The 22,378-nt window shown below is 38.8% G+C and overlaps 1 pseudogene; it reads left to right on the forward strand.

Annotated features, from left to right (window-relative positions):
- The first annotated feature begins 4,046 nt into the window (after window positions 1-4,046).
- On the forward strand, window positions 4,047-4,959 carry LOC108302341 (annotated as a pseudogene).
- Window positions 4,960-22,378: the final 17,419 nt, after the last annotated feature.

The following is a 22,378-nucleotide window of genomic DNA, read 5'->3' on the forward strand; positions in this document are numbered from 1 at the left end:
TTAATAAGCATACAATTAAGTTATATTTCCTGAGTATACATTGGCTAACAGGACAAGTCCGCTTGTCCTATCTTGATCACTTCATTCCCCTTCTCTTGGGGAATGAAGAAAAGAGGTACATTCATTGCTAACAAGGATCTTGTCTAGAGGCATAAAAGCAACAAGAAACAGGCTAATGGATCAGGCTTCATTCACAAAATCAAATATGAATTAGGCCAGCTAGGCTGGCCTAGACAAAATGATTGAAGCAGACGAAGTATGACTTTGAAACCCCATGGTACACTTTCAGCTTCTTTTCTCCCTGGCCTGGCACACAAGGTGCCCTCCAGACCTCTCTTCTCTCTTCTTGACACCTCATTGCTCAGAAAATCCCTTTGAAGCATAAACTTGAGCGTGGTTATGCCTTCTTCTTTCCTGCAGAGGCGCTCTCATTTCAGCAGGGAATCCTGAGGAACGAGTCATTGGGGCTTAAAACGTGGGTGTCTAATGATGGGTTTTCAGGGAGTGACAGGTTTTTCTGCCCCCCTTAGAGCTCAGCACAGGAGAAACAACTTACTTTGTTGTCTTTATTAGGCAGCCTGCATGCTAACTGCTCTCTGGGATAGGGGCTCCCTGTTGGAATCTCTTCAGCCTTCAATACTGGTTCCTAAAATGGGACTTTTTAAATCTATTGTGAGTCATAACAATCGTATTCTCTCTCTCTCTCATTTATTTGTTTTTAATGGAAAGGCTGAGACAGAGATGTTGAGGAAAAAAAATATCTTCACAGAGCCCTGCAACAGTATCAGTATCATTTCAAAACTGGACAAATCACTAGGGTTATGAAACAACTCATCCTTGTTAGTAACCTTAGACTTGATCACTCTTGCCCACAAACCTTTAACCTCCCTTCACCCAGCTTCAGGGTAAAGCAAAATAATTCTGGATAAGGTGGAAAGTGGATCCTGTGAAGATTTATCTAAAGCATTGTCTCAGTTCTCTCAAAAGATAGATTACATCTTTGGCCAACTGCTTTCTACATTTCTTTCTCCCCACACCAGGATGTATATTTAAAATAACATTTATTTACAAAACTGTATCTTAGCAACAGTGGCACAGCACAAGAGTGTGTTATCTAAAGCAAACCAATTCTGGTCATAAACTACATAAGCAAAGCAGCCAAATGTGATTGGTAGGGCTTTCCTGAGATACCGTGAGCTTGAGGTGTCACATGAGATTAAAGGCATATTTTTCAGACTCGAGATGATTCATCATTCATGTTTAACTCATGGGATGGGCCACACGTTTATTCATAATTATTGAAGCATAAAATTTTAGAACTGAAAGGATATTAGAAACCTAGTCCAGTTTTGTGGTATTATAATGGGGTAAAAAAAAAAAGAAAAGAAAAAGAAAGGATAATTTGTTATCTCAGAGCAACAGATGTTTAAGTAGCAGAGCTGGTGTGAGAAATCAGGCTTTTTGACTTTAGTCCGGTTACTCTAGTAATTTTTGTGTGAGAACACTGATCTGTTCTTTATTCCACATGGACCCATTTAAATTCCCACATAAAATGAATGCATTGTTCTCTGAATGCATTGTTTCAACACGTGTGAATATAGATTTGACAAAACTTTTATTTTTGTGTAAGAAATAGATTATATTTTCAATTTACATAACTCACAACCTCCTCATATTACCTTTGCAGAGATTATGGAAACTGAAAATTACACATTAGACTGAAATCTAAGCGATTGCTTGTGATCGATGACAAAACCTATTTTTTGTTTATGTCCAAATTAAAGGAGGCTGATCTAGTTTAGCGAGGCAGTGCTAAAAGTGAGGCTTTTGGAATTGTACAACATCAGTTTGAATCCCAGCTCTAGTTTCTAACCATTAACCTTTCCTTGGGGTAGTCGTCTGACATCTCTGGTGCCAGTACTTTCAACTAAAAAATTAAGATGTATTTACATGCATGGGGCTATGGGATAATTAAATGAGATAATTTATGTAAAATGCTTTAACAGTTCCTGGCAAAGAGTTGCGTACACGTTAACTCTTTTTATTTGTAATGTTAAGTAAGCCATTGAGAGAACACCAAGGGTAAGTTCTAACCATATCTTTCTTCTTTTGGTCTGAGAGCACATATTCAAATTCCAAACATCAAGCTCTACTATGAAGGATACTCCAGTGGCTGTCTCACAAATTATGGCACCCACTAATACTTCATACTTTCTAATTTAGGTCACATCCTTGACCTGGTCAGCCTGTAACATTTCCATTGTTTGTAATTATAAAGCTTTCATTTGAGTAGCATAAATATTTTTAAAGCATCTTTACCCTTAATACTTACCTACTTAGAAAGAAGGTGCAAATAAGAGTCAAGTAAGTTTGACAACTACTCTGAAGAAACAGAACTCGTCAGTGAAGGAGGAAAAGCAGGAATCCAGGTCTCCTTTATTCCAGACTGCGGGTTTTACCAAAAACTGAACTTTCAAATCAAAACAAGTGCTTCCAATTTCCTTCTTTTCCTCACCCCAAACGATCTTGCAGAGTGTTATGCTTTTGGCTAGAATGCCTCAACATCCCACAATTTCTGTTTCCTTAAGGCATGAACAAACAAAGACTATCTTAAAAAATGTTACCCAGCATTTTTGCTAAAGGTGATTTTCTGAACCTCTAGACCTACTGAATGAGAATTTTCAGAGTTGGGCATTTTAACAAGCTTCAGTTCATTCTTATACACACTAAAGAGAAGCACCAGCCTGCAGGATAAAGTCCCGTTGCTTAGTTTCAAATACAAGCCCCTCCACATTTGGCTTCTGCCTAGATCTTCATACTTAACTGAGCTGCAATTCCCACCATTGAACTTCAGCAAATTCAGTAGGTCAGTAGGTCTGACCTTACCTATGTTTACATTCCTCAGGCCTTTGTACCCATTCCTCTGTCTGGAAAATCTCTCATTCCCACCCATCTCCACCTACTCATCAAACTGCAATTATTCCTGAAACTAGATTAGGCTGCTCCTACTTTTCCCAGCCTTTCCACTATCCCTAGAAGCAAAATTGATTACATCTGCAACTTCTTGGAGCGTGTGTATTTATCTGTTTGCACCCTATGCCCTCAGTTTTTAGATACAAGGGAATCAATAAATATTTGAAGAAAAATTAATAAGGTGCTTAGGGATATGATAGCTGTCACGATGGTACTTTTGCAAATCACTTAGTTGCAATCACATGTAGACTACTGACTACGGAGTGCCATCATTTCCAGATGATGCCATTGTTGCCAAAATACAAACATTATCTATTATATTCATGGTAATATGCAGCATTAGAAATGTATTTTCTTTTTCTGAGACAGAGTTTCACTCTTGTCACCCAAGCTAGAGTGCAATGGTGCGATCTCAGCTAACTGCAACCTCCACCTCCTGGATCAGGCAATTCTCCTGCCTCAGCCTCCCAAGTAGCTGGGATTGCAGGTGCCCGCCGCCACACCTGGCTAATTTTTGTATTTGTAGTAGAGATGAGATTTTGCCATGTTGGCCAGGCTAGTCTCAAACTCCTGACCTCAGGTGATCCACCTGCTTCAGCCTCCCAAAGTGCTGGGATTACAGGTGTGAGCCACTGCACCCAGCCTAGAAATGTATTTTCAAAAAAAATAAGAACCTTCCTTTTAGTCAATATCTGCTCCAACTGGCACAATATCAAAAGGTTTTCTTTCTTCTTCTCTCTCTCTCTTTTTAAAAATATCTTTCTGGGTCAGTGCTGCTTCCAAGGATTAGAAACTTACTTCCAACATGAATAAGCAGTTTTTGTGGTTTTACTAACATTTAAACTGATGAGAAGATTTGGAAGTTCTACCTTTTATTACAGTCTTCATATTTCTTTTTTTTTTTTCTTCTGCTCTTAACAGACCAGATAATTGTTTGCTGACCAGTTTTATTTGAGTTTTCAATTCAGTTCCTCAGGAATTTCATACTGATTTTATAGTTGCTAGACTTTTAGGTGACTGTCTAGGAAATTCCACTGTAGATGAGCTGTAGAAAGGTGCTTTAACAGAGACTGGTGCTGGAGCAAGAAAAGGAAGAGGCAACAGAACTAAAAAGAAGAGAAGAAAGGATCTGAACAGGGGTCAGATCATCACTGAAGGGCATTATGGTTTCTGTGGCCTGGTTTGAGTGTCCCTCTTATTAAAAATGGAGCAGTACAGATCATTGCCCCAAAGAAACAAGGAAGAGCAGAAGGAGGAGGCCAACATGACCCAGCAGAGAGAAGAATGGAACCAGACGAGGTAGATGAAGATTGAATGAGAGCGAGGATGGAGTGGAAACTTGTGAGGAGGCATCCGTCTTAGCACCCCCCCACCTTGGTGTCAGCAGAGAAACATATGGTAATTTTGATACCAGGATACTTGAGGTAGGAAATGTTTTTAATAGGACAGCAAAAGAGGAAAGAGATTGATAGGTGTTCAGGAGGCTGTGGGGAATGGAGCTTTAAGTTTTGCTGTTGGGAAAACCATTAACAGATAGATGCTTTCAGAAAAGCAAAGAACAGAGCAACTCACTATTTGCATTTTTAGAACAATATGAAGACCAGACAATATTCCATGACATTTCATTCAGATTTAAAAGCAGGCATATCAAGATGAAGAAACAACCCAGAGGTTATGCCCTCCACAGCCACAGGGCCATCATCATCGTATGCCATCTCGCTGGCATCAAAGACATGTATCCCAAGGTCTCTAGGTCCATCGATATGCTCCCCTTCACCCAGGGCCTCTCCCATGGGCTCTCAGTCAGGAAACCCATCAGCAGCTGGCAGGTAAGAAGGGTCTCCACGTTGTGGAATTCCAGGAGGAATGTGGGCCTCTGCCTATCATGGCTGCCTTCCCAGGGGGACCTTGAAAAAGGAGCCAGGTGATGAGATTTCACACATCAAACTGGACTTGGAAGAAGTGAATGCTCTACAGGCAATGTAGTGCTCTATGAGGTCGGGTTTATAGAGAACTGCCACATGACCTCTCTGGCCTTGTGCAGCCAGTACCTGGTGCTGCCCAGCACCTACGAGAAACTCAGCCCCTCACACCCCAGGATGTCACCTTGTTTTTTGTTTGTTTGAGAAAAGTTTAACCCTTAAACTGTTCATAAATAAATAATTATAGCTTTAAAGAAATCAATCCTTTATTTTATTACCACATAATGGTTGTTAAAACAATTTATTACAAAGACATATGTGTTGAATACTATAATCAGGTAAATTACATCCTAAGAAAATGACAATGAAAAATTTAGAGCAGAGGTGATAAATAAAATCAGATCCTCAGAAAACATCCTTGAGCTAGATGAGCATGAAAATGACCTTAGGTATTAACAACAACAGGTACTTTGTTACTTTTGTAAGAGTCGATTTTTCATAATATGATAGAGTTAAGGCAGAATTAAATAAATATTATAATAGAAATGCAAACTAAGCTTCAGGAACACTGAGCAGAGAGCAATAATCCTGACTTGGGAATTTAGAGAGGACCACAAGAAGGAAGAACCATTTGAGTTGAGTGTTTAAATAAGAATATGAAAATATAAGAAAATGGGGAAAAAATGGCACATTGTTAAAGTTTAGGAATTTTATTTTGGAGGCCATATTTTGCCAGTTGACATGGTCTGGCTCTGTGCCCCCACCCAAATCTCATCTTGAATTATAACCTGAATCGTAATCCCCACGTGTTGGGAGAGGGACCTCATGGGAGGTAATTGAACCAGGGTGGCAGTTTCCCCATATTATTCTTGTGATAATGAGTACGTTCTCATGAGATCTGATGGTTTTATAAGGGGCTTCCCCCTTCGCTCGGTTCTCATTCCTCTCCTTCCTGCTGCCATGTGGAGGACCTTTGCTTCCACTTCCGCCATGATCATAAATTTTCTGAGGCCTCCCCAGCCCTCCTGAACTGTGAATCAATTAAATCTTTTTTCTTCATAAATTATCCAGTCTCAGGCAGTCCTTTACAGCAGCATGAGAATGAACTAATACACCATAGTTCTATTTTGTTAAATGGTAGAGGTTAGTTTGTAGGATAACATCGCCTTAAAATGGCCTGCAGTATTTGCACTGGAAATTGACTACTCTATTTATAACTTTCCACAGAGTAGCAGATTCTGTGGTGAATATCACAAAGTATGGATCTAAAAGTGATCAGTGTAGAAGATGCTATTTCTCCAGTTTCTTTAAAAACAAAGAAAAAAATTAGCATTTATTTTCTCCCAGGGAAAAGGATATTATTGACTCGACAGTTAATAAAAATAAATGTGCATGTCTTTTATCTTTTCACTGCTTTATTTTTTAATCAAGAAATAATCCTGAAGATTGGAATTGCTGCCATTGGGAACAAGGGTTTCCTGGACAGCCAGCAACTTTTCCTCTGCACAGCACAGACTCTGAAACCATCCATTCTCAGCACCACTGACCTTTGCAGCTGTGCTCCTTCTCCCTGCTTAGCATGCTTGCTGCTTCCCACATGGTTAAATCAGCATTTCCCAGACTCTGCCTGCTCTAGTTAGCACTGTTCCTCACCAGCCATCAGCTACTGTTGCTTCCGGTTGTTTTTTATTTTGTGCTCCCTGGTATAATTAAACTCCATCAGTCACCCAAGTATTTCTAGTATTTGTGGATTAGCTTTATTAGTTTTAGAAATGAGAATCTAGAAGAATTATTTGTAAACATAAACCAACAAAATTTAAGAAAAAAATGTAAAAGGAATTTAGAAACGGTTTATCTCAATAGAATTGACTGAAGTCATCCTACCTAAGTGACTAGTTTGCAGTTTTAATAACACAGAGTAAAAAGGCATGGGTGATATTTATAAGTAAAATAATTTAATTTAAGATATATAAAGTCTGTGATGATCTAAATAAAATTTAAGGCAATGCTGCTAACAGTAAACCCAAAATAAATTTACGAAAGCACATTCAAAAGCACTCTACTGTTTTTTTTTTTTTTTTTGAACCATAACAAGTCATTATTGGACATAGTTCTAACACCACCAGAGGGTACATCACTTCTAGCAGAGCCAGATGTCCTCTAATATGTTAACAGCAATCTGGGTACCATCCTGGCTAAAGATTTTGCATAAAATTCAAAGTTCAATAACTACAACTTTTTCATTGATTCATTCATAATTCTCTGCCTGTTCATCATGATCTGAGATTGAAATATGTGTGCCCTAGAAAAGACCCTGCAACTGACTAACAGACAAATTTAGAAGCTATGACTTTCCTTTTCATTAATTTTTAAGAGAACTTTTTAAAAGATAGAGTTAAATAAATTTTTCTGCAACAGAATTTTTATATTTGAATTCTTAATATAAAATAAACTGGTACTAAAGAAATGGGGTTACCACAGTGGCTCATGAGGCTGAGGCAGGAGGATCACTTGAAGCCAGGAGTTCAAGACCAGCCTTGGCAATATAGATAACTTATCTCTATAAATAAATAAATAAATAGCTAAGTATAGTGTCATGTGCCTATAATCCCAGCTACTCAGGAGGCTAAGGTAAAGGATCCCTTGAATCTAGGAGTTCAAGCCTGTAGTGAGCTATGATGGTGCCACTGCACTCCCATCTGGGCAGCAGAGTAAGACTCCATCTCTAAATTTAATAAATATATAAAAACTTTTCTTAGAAAGAAATAATTTCAAAGGTATATAAAATTCCATTTGACAATAAGTTATAATCATTCCACATATGAAATTTAAATTTTATTTTAAAATATGTAATTGAAAAAATACCAGATAAACATGGCAGGCTCTAAGGTTTACTTTAAAAAAAAAAAAAACAACCTATTCAGAATATGAACTGCATGTACTGTGAGTGATGGCTGAAGATTTAAAAGATACTGAAGAGGCAATGAACTGGCACTTGAAAAAAAAATTCCCTCAAGGATGAAAAGCTATAGTCCCTTTAATATTTACTCTAAAAACAGAATGTTGTGAGTTGAAAACAAGAGCAAACTAATAACCTGCAAATAAAGTAAGACAATTATTTGTTACAAGCTGGAACTAAAGGGGATAAATACCACCATCCCTACAGTTCTCTTTAATGTGAAAACAGTAGAACACGAAAACATGTGCTTCACAGTTTGTAATCCTGTTGGTCAAGTACAGATTGTCCTGACTTAACAATTGTTCAACTTACGATTTTTCAACTTTATAATGGTACAAAAGGGATATACATTTAGTGGAAACTATACTGTGGTTACTTACACATTCATTCTGTATTTCATTTTCAGTACAATATTCAATAAATGACATGAGATATTCAACAGTTTATCATACAATAGCCTTTGTACTGGATGATTTCAACTATAAGCTAATGTAAATGTTGTGAGCACCTTTGAAGCAGGCTAGGTGAAGCTATGATGTTTGGTATGTTAGATATATTACATGCATTTTCAGCAGGACGTGGTGGCTCATGCCTATAATCCCAGCACTTTGGGAGGCCAAGGCAAGAGGATCTCTTGAGCCACTGAGGAGTTTGAGACCAGCCTATGCAGCATGGTGAAACCCAGCCTCTATAACAATTAGCCAGGTGTGATGGTACACACCTGTAGTCACAGCTACTTGGGAGGCTGAGGCAGGAGGATCAATTAAGCAAGGAAGGTAGAGGTTGCAGTGAGGCAAGATCACACCATTGCACTCCAGCCTGACTCACAAGAGTGAGATCCTATCTCAAAAAGTATATAAAAATAAAAATAAAATAAATGTATTTTCAACTTACAATATTTCCAGCTTACCGTTGGTTTATCAAAGGAGCATCTGTTTTAGATATATTTGGATAGCATTGATAGTATTGAAGCAGAGGAAGTTTTGAGGGTGCAAGGCAAGTCTCAAAAAAGTTACCTAAAAAAAAAAAAAGGATACTGTATGTCCATTCTTTCTCTCTTTCTCTTTTGTTTTCAACCAGTGGGTTTTACCCAGTGCTATGGGTCTTCAGATCAGTAAGATTTTCAGACACTTAGGAAGAGATCTTCCAGAAAAGGGATCTTCCAGTAGAGAGATATGGCTGTTTCTCAGTTAAACTCCCCAATTTAAATCACATTACTATCAAAGAACACATTTGACAAAAGTGGTCATTTCCCTCTTATTTAATCAGCCATGTTTCAAAATGAAGTTGGCACATTATGGCATTTAACGTATGTTTTACCAATTATCATTTGTTAACTCCTATGTAATTATTAGTGATACAGGATGAGTTTAAGGAAAGTTTTTTCTTAAAAAAAATTATTCTTTCTAATTTTGCTCCTCTCAGATTGAATGCCTAGTTGTAATCATTGTGACATAATAAAATAAGCATTTTGAATGTTTTTAATCCCTAATAAATTATATTTTAAGGGTTCCCTTGCTACTTCATTGTTATTCTAAAAATAGTCCAGTGATTTTCAAATGTAATATTTCATCATTGTTTATTTCCTATCTCAACCAAATCTCTGTAATACTCTTTGTGCCTTTTGGGAAAAGCTTCTAAAATACTCTTCAGTTCTACACTAACGAACTCTTTTTTTTATTTATACGTGTGGCTCCATAAACCTAGTTTATTGTATTGAAACCTATTGACATGATTTTTGATATTTGGTGATTTCCCTATGTCTTGCCTTCATATCTTGCATGGTACTTTTAGTAAAGGCTGTCTTTTTGCAAGGTGATTTTTCTCTTTCACTTTATCTTAAAAATTGTTATCAAGCAAATCTTCAGTACAATATATAAAAAATATCATCTGGCATTAATATTCAGATTACTAAAATCTATTAGAAAATATTACCTGCTGAAATGAACAATCCATGAGGGCATGGAAATCCCGTCAGAAATTTCTGCTTTGTTCACATATATAGCCCAAGTGCTTCAAATAATATTTGGCACCTAAGAGATGCTCAGTAAATACTGGGTAAATAAATCATATGCATCCTTTGTAAAAATAATATGGTCAAATTTTTCCCTACACATTTGAAATTTTTTTGTATATTTTATATACTATGACCATGAATACTAATCAATGTGAGTTTATTAAGTAGCTTGAATTAGAAGGGAAGCAATAAAATAATAAATAACCATAAATAGAATAGTGAAGCAGAAACTTTAAAATTTTAAATTCTGAATTCACTTTTTTTTTTTTTTTGAGACAGAGTCTCACTCTGTCACCAGGCGCCAGGCTGGAGTGCAGTGGCGCCATCTCGGCTCACTGCAACCTCTGCCTCCGGGGTTCAAGCAATTCTCCCGCCTCAGCCTCCCGAGTAGCTGGAACTACAGGTGCGCCACAATGCCCAGCTAATTTTTTGTATTTTTTAGTTGAGACAGGGTTTCACCATGTTGGCCTGGATGGCCTCGATCTCTTGACCTCGTGATCCGTCTGCCTCGGCTTCCCAAAGCTCTGGGATTACAGGCGTGAGCCACTGTGCCCTGCCTTTTTTTTTTTTAATTGAGGCAGTGTCTCACTTTGTCGTCCAGGCTGGAGTGCAGTGGTGTGATTACAGCTCACTGCAGCTTCTACCTCCTGGACTCAAGCAATCCTCCCACCTCCGCCTCCCAAGCAGCTGGGACCACAGGCACAGGCCACCATACCCAGCTTTTTGTTGGTGTTGTATTTTCCGTAATGGTGGGTTTTGTCATGTTGCCCAGGCTCGTCTCAAATTCCTGGGCTCAAGCAATCCACCCGCCTCAGCTTCCCAAAGTGATTACAGATGTGAAGCCACTGTGCCGGGGTCAAGTTCTGGATTTTCTTTTTACCAGTCTTTTAATTCTTCAAAATAATTAAACAAATTGTTCAAAATTAAAATCTATGTTCTTTTCAAACGTGTGATATAAAGGTGAAACCTGTAACAAACTGAACACCACCTTTCTCCCTCACTCAAAACAAAAAGGTGAGGGTAGAGAGGAAAGTGCAGATGTGTCTAACCTAGGAGGGATTCTTTAATTAGCAAAGAAATTTTTCAATAGGCAATATATGTGAAGTGAATAGCAAAGGACTTGTAGACATATAAAAGGATGACTAAAAACCCAGGAAGGAAGTTTGCTTGACTTCACTTACCTGGATTATTTGTTGTTGCTATCCTACACCGGATTTAAAGCTTCGTAGACCGCTGCACTGAACTCTAAAGGAACCTATGCAATTTGGAAGACTATTCACTAAAATGCACAAAAAACTCCCCATAATATTTATTTTTCACAGCATTTAAAAAGAAAATCTAGAATATTCATGATATGCCAGTATCGGGTAGGCCCATATAAAAATAGCCATTTTTGCATATCAGCTTTTTCATATGATTCAACCTAATGTATAATGAAAAGATTCAGTAAATGTTGAGAGTGATCAAGACTTAAATCTTTTAAACCAATAAAATAAAGTGTTTAAAACTTTGGAGAACCTTTGTCTCATCAATTTTTAAAGTAAATATCTTCAACTCTCCTTTCCTACCAAAAAAATAAAGTAAGAAATGCTTAAAGAAAAAAGGCATCTGTTTTTCTTCCCTTTTGATCATGACTGTATTATATCTTAAAATCTACTTCTAAGGACTATTGTTTTATTCATTATTCTAACTAATATTTTCATATAGTTCTGTGTTCCATGAGTTTCTCTTTGAAGTCCTATTTTCTAAACTTGCCTTATGAAACCAATTTCTACTGATTACAATGACTCAACAAGGAGATTCATAGTTTGATTGCTGATGTGGAAATACTCAGGCAAATCATTGCTAGGCTCTGAAGAACTAATAGGTAAAATCTCATTCTATTTTATTTTCACAGTTGTTTGGAAGTTCAATATTGTCAATTGGAAGATAAATGTTGTCTGATACATTTATATGACTTGATTTTCTATGTTGGAGACACTTTCTGTGAAGGTTTTAAACTACTTTTATTCATTTTCAGATAAATGAAATTATTATATGGGCCTACCCCATATTAGTATATCATGAACATTATAGATTTTTTAAAAAGAATATTATGAAAAATAAATATTGTGGGCAGTTTATTTGCATACAATATAATTTGTAGTGGTTTGTCTGTTTGGGTCTATGAACTTCTAAAGCTTTAATCTAGATAGCATCCCAACATCAGGACTCTGTCTAACATGTTTCATGTGTGTACTACAAATCCTTCACTGTTATTAGAGGGTAACTCTTGAAACGGAAGTTCTTAGATGACAAATCCTATGACATTTATGTATGTATATGGTGCTACATATAAAAATTAGCATTCAATTATAAGCCTATAAAATAGAATAGAAATAGATGTGAATTTTAAGATATCCTGTTTAGTAGTTGAAAACATCATGAAGATAAAAATAGTTTTTGCAAATTAAAGATGTTCTTGGCTACTCTGGCCATCACTTGTAAACCAACCCTTTTATCTCCAGCTTTTGACTTATTTTGCCCTTATCTTGTTTCATCATCTAATATTTAAATATTTTATTTTTTGTCTTATTTCTCCCTTTTGCCACTACAATATAAATTCAATGAGTTATTTTTCATGTATTTATCCCACCACCTAAAGTAGTGTTAAGACAGAGTGGCTGAGCTCCTGGCTAAACCCCACCCTTCAGCCTGGAACCATGGCCCTAAGTGAAAACAGCTGACATTGTTTTTCTACTCAAATGCCACTTTTTTGGCCTGCCACACCCCTATCCCATGCACATAAAAAGACTTCTGCTGGCAGAACAACACAAGTGGCTGATGGAAGTGATTGGTGATGCAAGCTGCTTAGTGTCAGGGATAAAAACTGGTGAATATTGGGGATACAAGAAGCTGAGCATCGGTGACTACTACACATAGACATGGCTAACTTCAGATGGTACAGCTTTAGGGAAAGATTACCTTTCTCCCCACAGAAGCCCCTTTCCAACTCCCCATTCTGCTGAAAGCCACATCCATTGCCTAGTAAAATCCTTCACATACACTATCCTTCAATCCATTTGTATGACCTGATTCTTCTTAGATGCCAGACAAGAACCCACGTGTCTAGCGGGTAGAGGCTTGGATGCTGCTGGGGGTCCAATGTAGACCTTGCTTTCACCAAAAAAGAGTGACTGGCCACTTTCAGCATTCGTTTCTTCTGGTTCCTGCACTCTCTTGCTTGCACATTCCCTCTCGTTAAGTGTGGCCAGTGGCAGGCTGAGTGAAATGAGCTACTCCAGTTCCTGCCCATGAAGGGGGTCAAGGGAACAATCCTGTTTCATCTATCCTGTGCCCATAAAAAAAAAATTAAAAAAATAAAACTTCAGCTGTCAGAACAACACAAGTGGCTGATGCATACAGTCAGGGATGCAAGCTGAAGTCTTTATGGGCACAGGATCAGGGCATGGTAGGCCAAAAAAGCAACATTTGGGCAGAAGAGCAGGATCAGCTGTTTTCTCTTAGGGCTGCAGTTCTAGGCTTAAGGGTGGGATTTAGCCAGGAGCCCAGCAGTTCTGTACCAGTATGGCACATAAAGGTACTCATATTTGTTGACTAGCTGAAAGGATGATTGCCGAATTGGATGTTAAAAGCTATGTAGTCTTTTATGAGTGTTGGAGGCCTGCTGAGACTGATTAAACCCATTTGTTCATTTGTTCAACGAGAATTTACTAAGTATGCGTTTTGTCCCAGGCACTGTATTAGCTTAGATATGCAATGTTGAAGGAGATATGGCCCTGTCCTCTGTAGATAGGTTTTTCAAATGACCCTAAAAATAAGAATCACTTTAGTCTTTCATAACCATAATCTCATCCCTGGGACTTTTGTGTATAAGTGGCATGTCTTGCCCAGGCCTGAGGCATAGGTCTTTCAATCCATGCAACTGGTAAGGAAATATTTTGCCACCAGGCCTCACATATATGGCATGACAGGCTAAATGTTACCCATATACAATGTAGCTATCTCTTTCTGGAAGATGAATTAAAATGTAAACAACAACTTTTCCACTTGGGAAAACAAAAATTATCTGAAAACAGAATCAGGAGGACATGAATTCAAACTGTCCTTGAACTAGTATATTTAGTTCTGAGACGTTTCCAAAAACATAAGGACAATTGGTGGTGGTGACCTAATCAGGTCACTGTGGTTTCATTTAGAAGGTTCAGGCCTTTTGAATCAAATGAAGAAAACACACACAATGAGAATCAGAATGGAGTTCAATAGCTCTAGCCCTGGAGTCAAGAGTCTTAAATGCAAATGAATTCAAATATGTACTAAACTATGTGACTTTCCCACGTGATTCTTGGTTACTACTTCTGTAAAGTAGCTATAATGACTTGTGCACATAACATTTGTTTCTATTGAAAACTAGGATAATATTCATAAAAACATTTGTTAAACTATAAAATCTAGACAAAATCAGCACACGAGTGGCCTGTGCTATGATGAACCTCTTTATGCTTGGGGGATATTAAAAGGTATTTTCTTTTTCTCGCTAGTGCAAATTCACAAAATTCCAGAATTACCCTCCTTATACAAGCAAAACAATTTCTATTCTTCTCTGCCCAATTAACGCTTCAAATTTATCACTGGGCTTTCTTTCTTTCTTTCTATTCTAGGACTGTGGTACATAAAACAAGCTTTCCAAGCCCTCTATGGCTTTCTTTAAAACAAACAAGCAAACAACAAGACTTCCATGTCAGTGGTTCATGCAATCAACCAAATGTGTTTGCTGAAGTAAAGAAATTGCTAGCGACAATGCTTCTGTAAATCTTCTACCCTGCTTTGAAAAACCATGCTCAGAATAAACATGGAAACAGTTGGAAATCATAAGGATTATTAGCTCTTTGTGCTAAGAAATTTCAAGTGAAATTAGTCTACTTAAGCAGTTATTAGCATTATAATTTTGGATAATTGTTCCTCAAATTTATCTTTGTTTTATGTCTCCATAGATAGACACCTTTGCACATTTAGATTTGCTTCTAAGCACCCAGGTGAAAGATTCACAATTTTTAAAAAATGTACTATGTTAAAATAATACAGTAAATATTTTTGTAACATATATATGTTATATATGACTTATACATTATATATGTATAACTTAATATAACATAATTATACTTCTAATAATATATTAAGTTGATATGGATTGGCTCCATGTCGCCACCCAAATTTCATCTAGAATTATAATCTCCATAATCCCAAGGAGTAAAGGATGGGACCTGGTGCCAGGTGATTGGATAATGAGGGTGGTTTCCTCCATGCTCTTCTCATGATAGAGTGAGTTATCATGAGATCTGATGGTTTCATAAGTGTTTGACAGTTCCTCTTTCACACATTCTGTCTTGCCTGCCACCATGTAAGACATGCCTGTTTCCCCTTTTGCCATGATTGTGAGTTTCCTGAGGACTCCTCAGCCATGCAGAACTGTGAGTCAATTCTTTTATTTTATAAATTACCCAGTCTCAGGCAGTTCTTTATAGCAGTGTGAAAATGGACAAATAGAGAACTATAATATGTAAGTATATCTTACATTTAACAATTATTATACTGTGGTTTTGCAAAGTATAAGTGATGGAAGCTGTGGCCTCTGTGGAGTGACCACTGTGAAGATCCTGGCTGTGGTTGGGGAGGTGGTAGGGCTGCATACTCCATGGACCTGGCTGGAGCTGGGAACATGAGGGAGCTGGGAACAGGCAGGAGGCCTACCTTTTTTTGAGTTAGAGGGACAGGTGTCTCATGCTCCCAGGCTGTGGACCCTGGCACCCCTGTGCTCTTAAGGGCTCAGAAAGCCCCCTTTCCCTTTCAGATTCAGAAGTGCCTGCTCCTGCTGCTTGGCCTCTCCCTGCTTCTGGCACCCACTCTGATTTCTGAGCAAAGTTGTAGCTGAGCCCAGGTGCTGTCTTGACCCAACCAAGTGTTCATGTGCCAAGGGTGGCACTGGCATGCCAGCTCCCTACTGCCTCAACACCCTCTGGACTTTGGGCACCAATGAGCATGGGAGGAAGGCCAAGGGGGCTCTGAGGGTGGCTGGGCGTGGGCCTTCATGTGCCCCTCAGCATGGACAGCTGAAGCTCCTGAGACTACATGTTGATAGTAGCAGGAGGCAGATAGGTTTCTGGGCATAAAGTAGTGGGTCCTTGGTAAAACCCTTCCTTTAATCCAGGGACAGCCTGAAGCATGGGGTCTGGGCTTTCAGTTCTGGTGGAGTCCAATGCCCAGTGAGAACTATGGTGCTTTTTACAGGCCCACCCATGGCTGCCCATGGACCAATCAGCATGTACTTCCTCCCTTTTGAAGACCATAAAAACCCCAGCCTCAGTCAGACTCACAGAGATGTTGGGACAACCTCCCTGCTACCCACTCCAGGTCTCCTCTCCACTGAGGGCTGCACTTGTCGAGACAACCTGCCTGCAGAAAGGAACTACCCTCTTCAGGTCTCCTGAGAGCTGTATTGTTGCTCAATAAAGCACCTCTTCACCTTGCTCACGCTCCAGCTGTCCACATAGCTAATTCTTCCTGAAAGTGGGACAAGAACTTAGGACCTGCTGAATGGGGCAACTAAAATAGCTGTAATAAAAACAGGGCTGAAACACGCCCCCCTTGTCACCACATTACGGGTGAGTAGAAGGAGAAAAGAGCTATGGCCCTTCCAGGAGCCCAGACCTAGGGGCTCCCCAAGCCAGGGTTTTGGGGCTTTGCAGTTTCTGGTGTCTTCAAGCTTCTGGGTGCCATCATGTTCTCCTTGCCCATACATGAGGACCCACAGTGGAAGCTGCTTGCAGTGCATGAGATCTAGCTGCTGGCTTGCACAAAGCCAGTGCCTGGGGTTGCCTGTCCAGCCATAGCAGCTGGTGGGTCTGGCTGTGTGCAGCAGCTGGACCCTGCTCTTGCTCACTCACACACCCCTCATTGCTATCTGCCTGTCTCACCCCTGGCAGGCATGGGATCCAGATCAGTAGCAAAAGCCAAACACAGCCTGCCAGGCCAAGTGAGCAGAACCAGCCCAGCAGGCCTGAGCAAAACCTGGACAAAGATATCACTGACCACAAAGGCTTCTGGCTGGAAAAGCAATACCCCAAGGATCCTGTGACATAAGGTGGTTATACATCTGAAGAAAAGAGAAAATTAAAACAATCGTTTTTAAGTAAGATAAAGATAATTAACATTTCAGATTCATAGAATTCTCAAAATGCTGTTGGTAGAATTTTTTAGATTGTTTGATAACCCAGACAAGTAATAATGTCACAAAGAGGCAACAGATAATTGAATTAATATTAGCTCACCACTTAATTACCTCTTGAGAAGAAGGTGAATCAAGCTTAGGACATTTTACTCATTGCAATATAAGGTTAGGTAGTGGTATTTACTGTTAGTTTCTGGTTTACAGTAAAGTGACTCAATTTGTTAGTATAGACCTCAATTTTTAAGAATATATTCAAGATTTACTTATAAAAACTGTTTTCTAAATCTTCCCTCATCTTTCTTGACATCTCAGCAGCTTTGACCATGTTAACAACTCAATTTCCCTAATGTCTGTGTAACAGAGGCTTCTCTTATGACCCTGCTCACACCCCTGATCCCCAAGAAAAACAAAAAAAAACCCAAAAAAAAACAGAGTCTCATCTCTCATCCTAATTTATTTAATTAATTTGAGAGACTTACAGAGCACAAACCACTCTCTAAGGATTTCTAAGCACTTTACAAAAATTAACTCATGTCATAGTCATAGTAGTTCAAAATCCAGGACATGAAGACAATAAATAAATATAACTGTTCAAGGCTGCAGAACTATTAAATGTCAAAGCTGAATTTGAAGCCCTGTTCTCTGGCTCCAGAGCCTGTGTGCTTAAAAGTGATAACATGCTACCTTTCCAATCTATGATTAAGTTTGTTACTTGTTCCTCGTAAAGCACTTGAACCCTTCTGCTTTTCTCCATCTCCCCAACCTCAGGCTAATCCAAGCCATGAACATGGTTCACATGATATTTTCACACCCTCTCCTCCTCTCTCTAGTCTATCACTCATTACCAGTTATTTCTTAAAAACACAAATCTGTTTATATTGTTAACTAGAGTAGAAACTCTCAATAGCTTTCCATTAATATAAAAATCAATTTCCTTTACACTACCTACTTTGCACCTCCTTTTCCAGCCCTCCACTCCCAGTTACTCTATTCCAGATACACTTGACTGCTTCAAATTCCTCAAATGTCCAGGCTCCTTTCCACTTCAGAGCCCTCTCCATGTATCATTCCCTTAGGCCAAGGTTTCTTGACCTCAGCATTATTGATACTTAAGCCTGGATAGTTCCTTTGTGTGGATGGCTACTCTGTGCACTGCTAGACATTTACCAGCAACCCTGGCCTCCACTCAACTAAATGCCAGTAGCAACCCCAGTTTTAACAACCAAAAATGCCTCCAGACATTGCCAAAAGCCCCCATAGGGGAATGGGATGATTAGTTCTATTTAGAACCATTGTCGAGATTGAATTGTTCTAGGCCCTTCTTTTGGTTTATTCTTATTTTATTCTTATTCACCAAGAATAAGAGAAAGTAAGGAAGCAAAATTGGACAGAAGAAAACACTGAACTGTAAGAATACAGCTCACTGAAACATTCATCACAGACCACCTTTTGGGCTGCTTTTATCCACTTAAGTCCTGGTGGGCCTCTTTTCCTGGAGTAAATTCATAAGAGTAATAAACTATAGTTCCTACTGCTATAGCAAGTCTCAGGATTGCATCTGACATTCATTGTCTCCCTCCTCTACAATTTATTTGAGATTCCCTCTTTCCAAGCTATCTTATGGCGAGGAGTCTGTTGTGACACATATACTCATCATCCTTGTGGGATCTGTGTCCTTCTCAGGCTGTGACTGTTGCACTGTCTATCAAAATTGGGTGAAGGAGTAGCAAGAGGAGCTTAAGTGAGTTGCCTCAATGCCAATCGTATTCCTCTCTTGCTTCCCCTGTGGAGAAGTAGCAAAGTGCTCATAGCAACTCCAAATGAAACAGCATTCTCAGCACTGGGAGAACCAGGGCTTCCATCCTGGAAGAGTAACTGGATAGCACACTACAGTGTCCACTACACAGGCTCAGGTCTCTGTAGTGTTTGCTCTCGTGACATTTATTTCATTTGTAATGAAATATTTGCATATATTTGGTAAGTGATACCTCTCCTCTACTACCATAAATTCCTTCCTCTGATATGAAAGCAAAATGACAAAGATCGTGTTAACAGAGATAAGAGAGTTATGCAACAAGAGACAGTTCACATTAGAAAGAATGTTTTTTTTCTTTTATATGTTTCCTCCTGAGAAACTTGAAGGACCTGTGAGCATTCACCTACTCTTCCCAAAGATCAACTAGAGGGGAAAAGTATGGAAATTATTGACTACAATCCACGATCCTGAGGAAGAGCAGAGAGCTTAAAGAACCTGGAAGAAGATTAAGTAAATTATCAAGGAAAGACTCCTCCATACACACCTAAAGTGGATTTTGTGACGTCTAATAAACTATTAGGAAAATAAAATACCACTCTGCATCATTCTCTGAGTTCCAAATGAAGGAAATGTTCTATTGGCATAATTTTATGGTAATGGTTTATCCTCTGGCCTTTACAGATTTTTAATATCTGTTTTCTATACCAGGGTGTGTGCCCCCTGAGCACAGTGATTGAAAGAAAGGAGTTAACTCTGATCTTAATTTATTTAAGAAGAAGTTCACTCCCTCTCTAGGACAAGCCTGATTAGGGCTTTAGAGATTGTCACCAAACTTGTCATTCAAAAACATGACAAAAAATTTAACATGTGAAATTTTGTAGATCAGAGAAATAGTGAGATACCTAATAAAGTAACATTGTTTTTTCTTCTTTCATGGGGGTTATCATGACCGGGGTAGAGCTTCTCAAATTTGTGACAAAAATGGAGAGGCATTAATTTTACTATAGACTGAACAATTGAAGTTACACGGGATGGATTGATTTTTTAAAGTTATATCAGATAAATACATAGATGGATAGAGACAGAGAGATAGATAGACAGATATAGATAGAGATATATATGTATATCTATCTATCTTTATCTATGGGGAGCACTTTCACCAGTGAGAATGAGTTCACCTCAAACAGTGTGTTGCCTATTTATATCAATCAATCAATCTATCTATCTCTATCTATCTATCTATCTAACTAATCTGATACTGTCTGCCTATGTCCCCACCAAAATGTCATCTTGAATTTCCACATGTTGTGGGAGATACCTGACAAGAGGTAATTGAATCAGGGGGCAGGTCTTCCCCATGCTGTTCTGGTGATAGTGAATAAGTCTCATGAGATCTGATGGCTTTATAAGGCAGAGTTTCCCTGCGAGGCACTCTCTCTCTTTCTCTCTCTCTCTCTCTCTCTCTCTCTCTGCCTGCTCCCATCCACGTAAGATGTGACTTGCTCCTCCTTGCCTTCTGCCACGATTGTGAGGCCTCCCCAGGCTGTGGAACTGTAAGTCCATTAAACCTTTTTCCTTTGTAAATTGCCCGTGTCAGGTATGTCTTTATCAGCAGCCTGAAAATGTTCTAATACTATATTCTCTGTCATCTCTCTCTCAATTATCAATCTTCAGTTGTCAGTGTAGGCAATAGCCTCATGTGGTCCATTTTGCTAGCTTTCAGGTGTTCCTGTTTTCTATCATGTTATATTAAGGGTAACATCTATTATTTGCCACTATTTCTATCATACAAAGGGATCACAGATATGCACACTAGGATCACATGTTGCAGGTATACCATAGGGTTTATTGGGCCAAAACTTACAAGCAGGGAAGTAACGGAGTGCATGCAATCCCCTAAACATTTTTTGTTCCATAGCATAGACTTGGATTAGATATATTGTATACAACATGGACAAGGTGCAAGCAGAGAGGAGCTTGCCCTGACCAGCAGGCTTGACAGAAAGCTGAACACACCATGGGAGCACTTTCACCAGTGAGAATGAGTCCACCTCAGACACTGTGCTGCCTATTTATAGATTACCTAAGTGGGACTTGGGAACATCTAGTTTCTCGAAGCAACAAGAAAGATATTAAGGGATGTTTAGAAATAGCACAAAGCAATATGCATACCAAGGGCCAAGGTCTGCCCACCAAAAGCTCTGGGAACAACCTTGACTGCCAGGGATGCTGACATCATCCTAAGGCTCGTCTCTTTGCAGACGGCACCTGAGCCAGGTCTTGGCTAACCTACCATAAGAGGAAAGGAAATATGCTTCCAAATTTATCCAGATTTGTCTCTCGACAACTCCTCCTGACCTTAACTATCTTTCCAGAGTGCCTTTCCCTACGGCCATTGACCAAATTTCTGTGCTAATGACTACTTGATGCCTATTTCCTCTTTATTGTCTTGTATATTTCATCAGTCTTAGACTTCTTTCTTTTCCTCCTCTTCTTTTTTTGCCATCCTTTACTCAAAGGATGGTATTATGACTCAAAACAACTCTAAAATACTTGTCACATTGAAAGGCCACTGGGAGTCCCTGTATGCACTGACTTTGCCAGACAGGCCTGGGGTTTAACCTGTTGGTGCCTTATTTTTTTTCGCTCTGATTTTTCAGTGATGATTAAAACAGGTAATTTAGATGAAAGCATTTTAGACATTATAAGTGCTGCTCAAGACGAAGACATTATTGAAGCTAATTTAATAGCAGTGGTGGAGAACTTGCTTGTGGAGCCCAGGTCTTTCCTTTCATCTGACTTCATACAGACTGGGTAATACTCCTCTAACAGGAAGCTCAGAGAATAATGTCTGCTGTTAAACTCCTCTTACTGCATTATTTTAAGTAAGCATTAGAAAATTATTAAGGTACAGAACTTTGAATAATGGCTAAACAATATTTAATAATAACTGTTAAAGTTCTGAAACATACATGCTAAGCATATCCTCTTATTTCAAACCCATTGAGCCTCTTTCATTTCTCTGTCTCTCAATGTCTTTGTCACTTTTAATATGGCAGCCTGCTAGAAGATGAACATAAATTCTGCAGATATTGAGTTAGGGGCTCATAGACATGTTTGGCCATTTACTAATTTTATGCCTTTGGAAACTTAACCTTGCTGAACCTGAATTTTTTTTAATATAAAATGTGATGATGAATCTACCTTGTAGATTTGCTGTGAATATGTATATTCATAAAAATTTCTTTCCGGCCAAGTGTGGTGGCTCATGCCTCTAATCTCAGCACTTTGGGAGGCCGAGGTGGGTGAATCGTTTGAGCCCAGGAGTTCAAAACCAGCCTAAGCAATATGGTGAAACCCTGTCTCTATGAGAAATACAAAAAAATTAGTTGGGCATGGTGGTGCACACCTGGGCGACAGAGGAATACTGCAACTCAAAAAAAAAAAAAAAGAAAAGAAAAAGAAAAGAATTTTATTGGAACTTAATTGAAAGAGGCTAAAGCAGTGAATGTGTGTGTGTGTG

Source organism: Cebus imitator, unplaced genomic scaffold (genome assembly GCF_001604975.1).
Source record: "Cebus imitator isolate Cc_AM_T3 unplaced genomic scaffold, Cebus_imitator-1.0 Scaffold40, whole genome shotgun sequence".
Lineage (NCBI taxonomy): Eukaryota > Metazoa > Chordata > Mammalia > Primates > Cebidae > Cebus > Cebus imitator.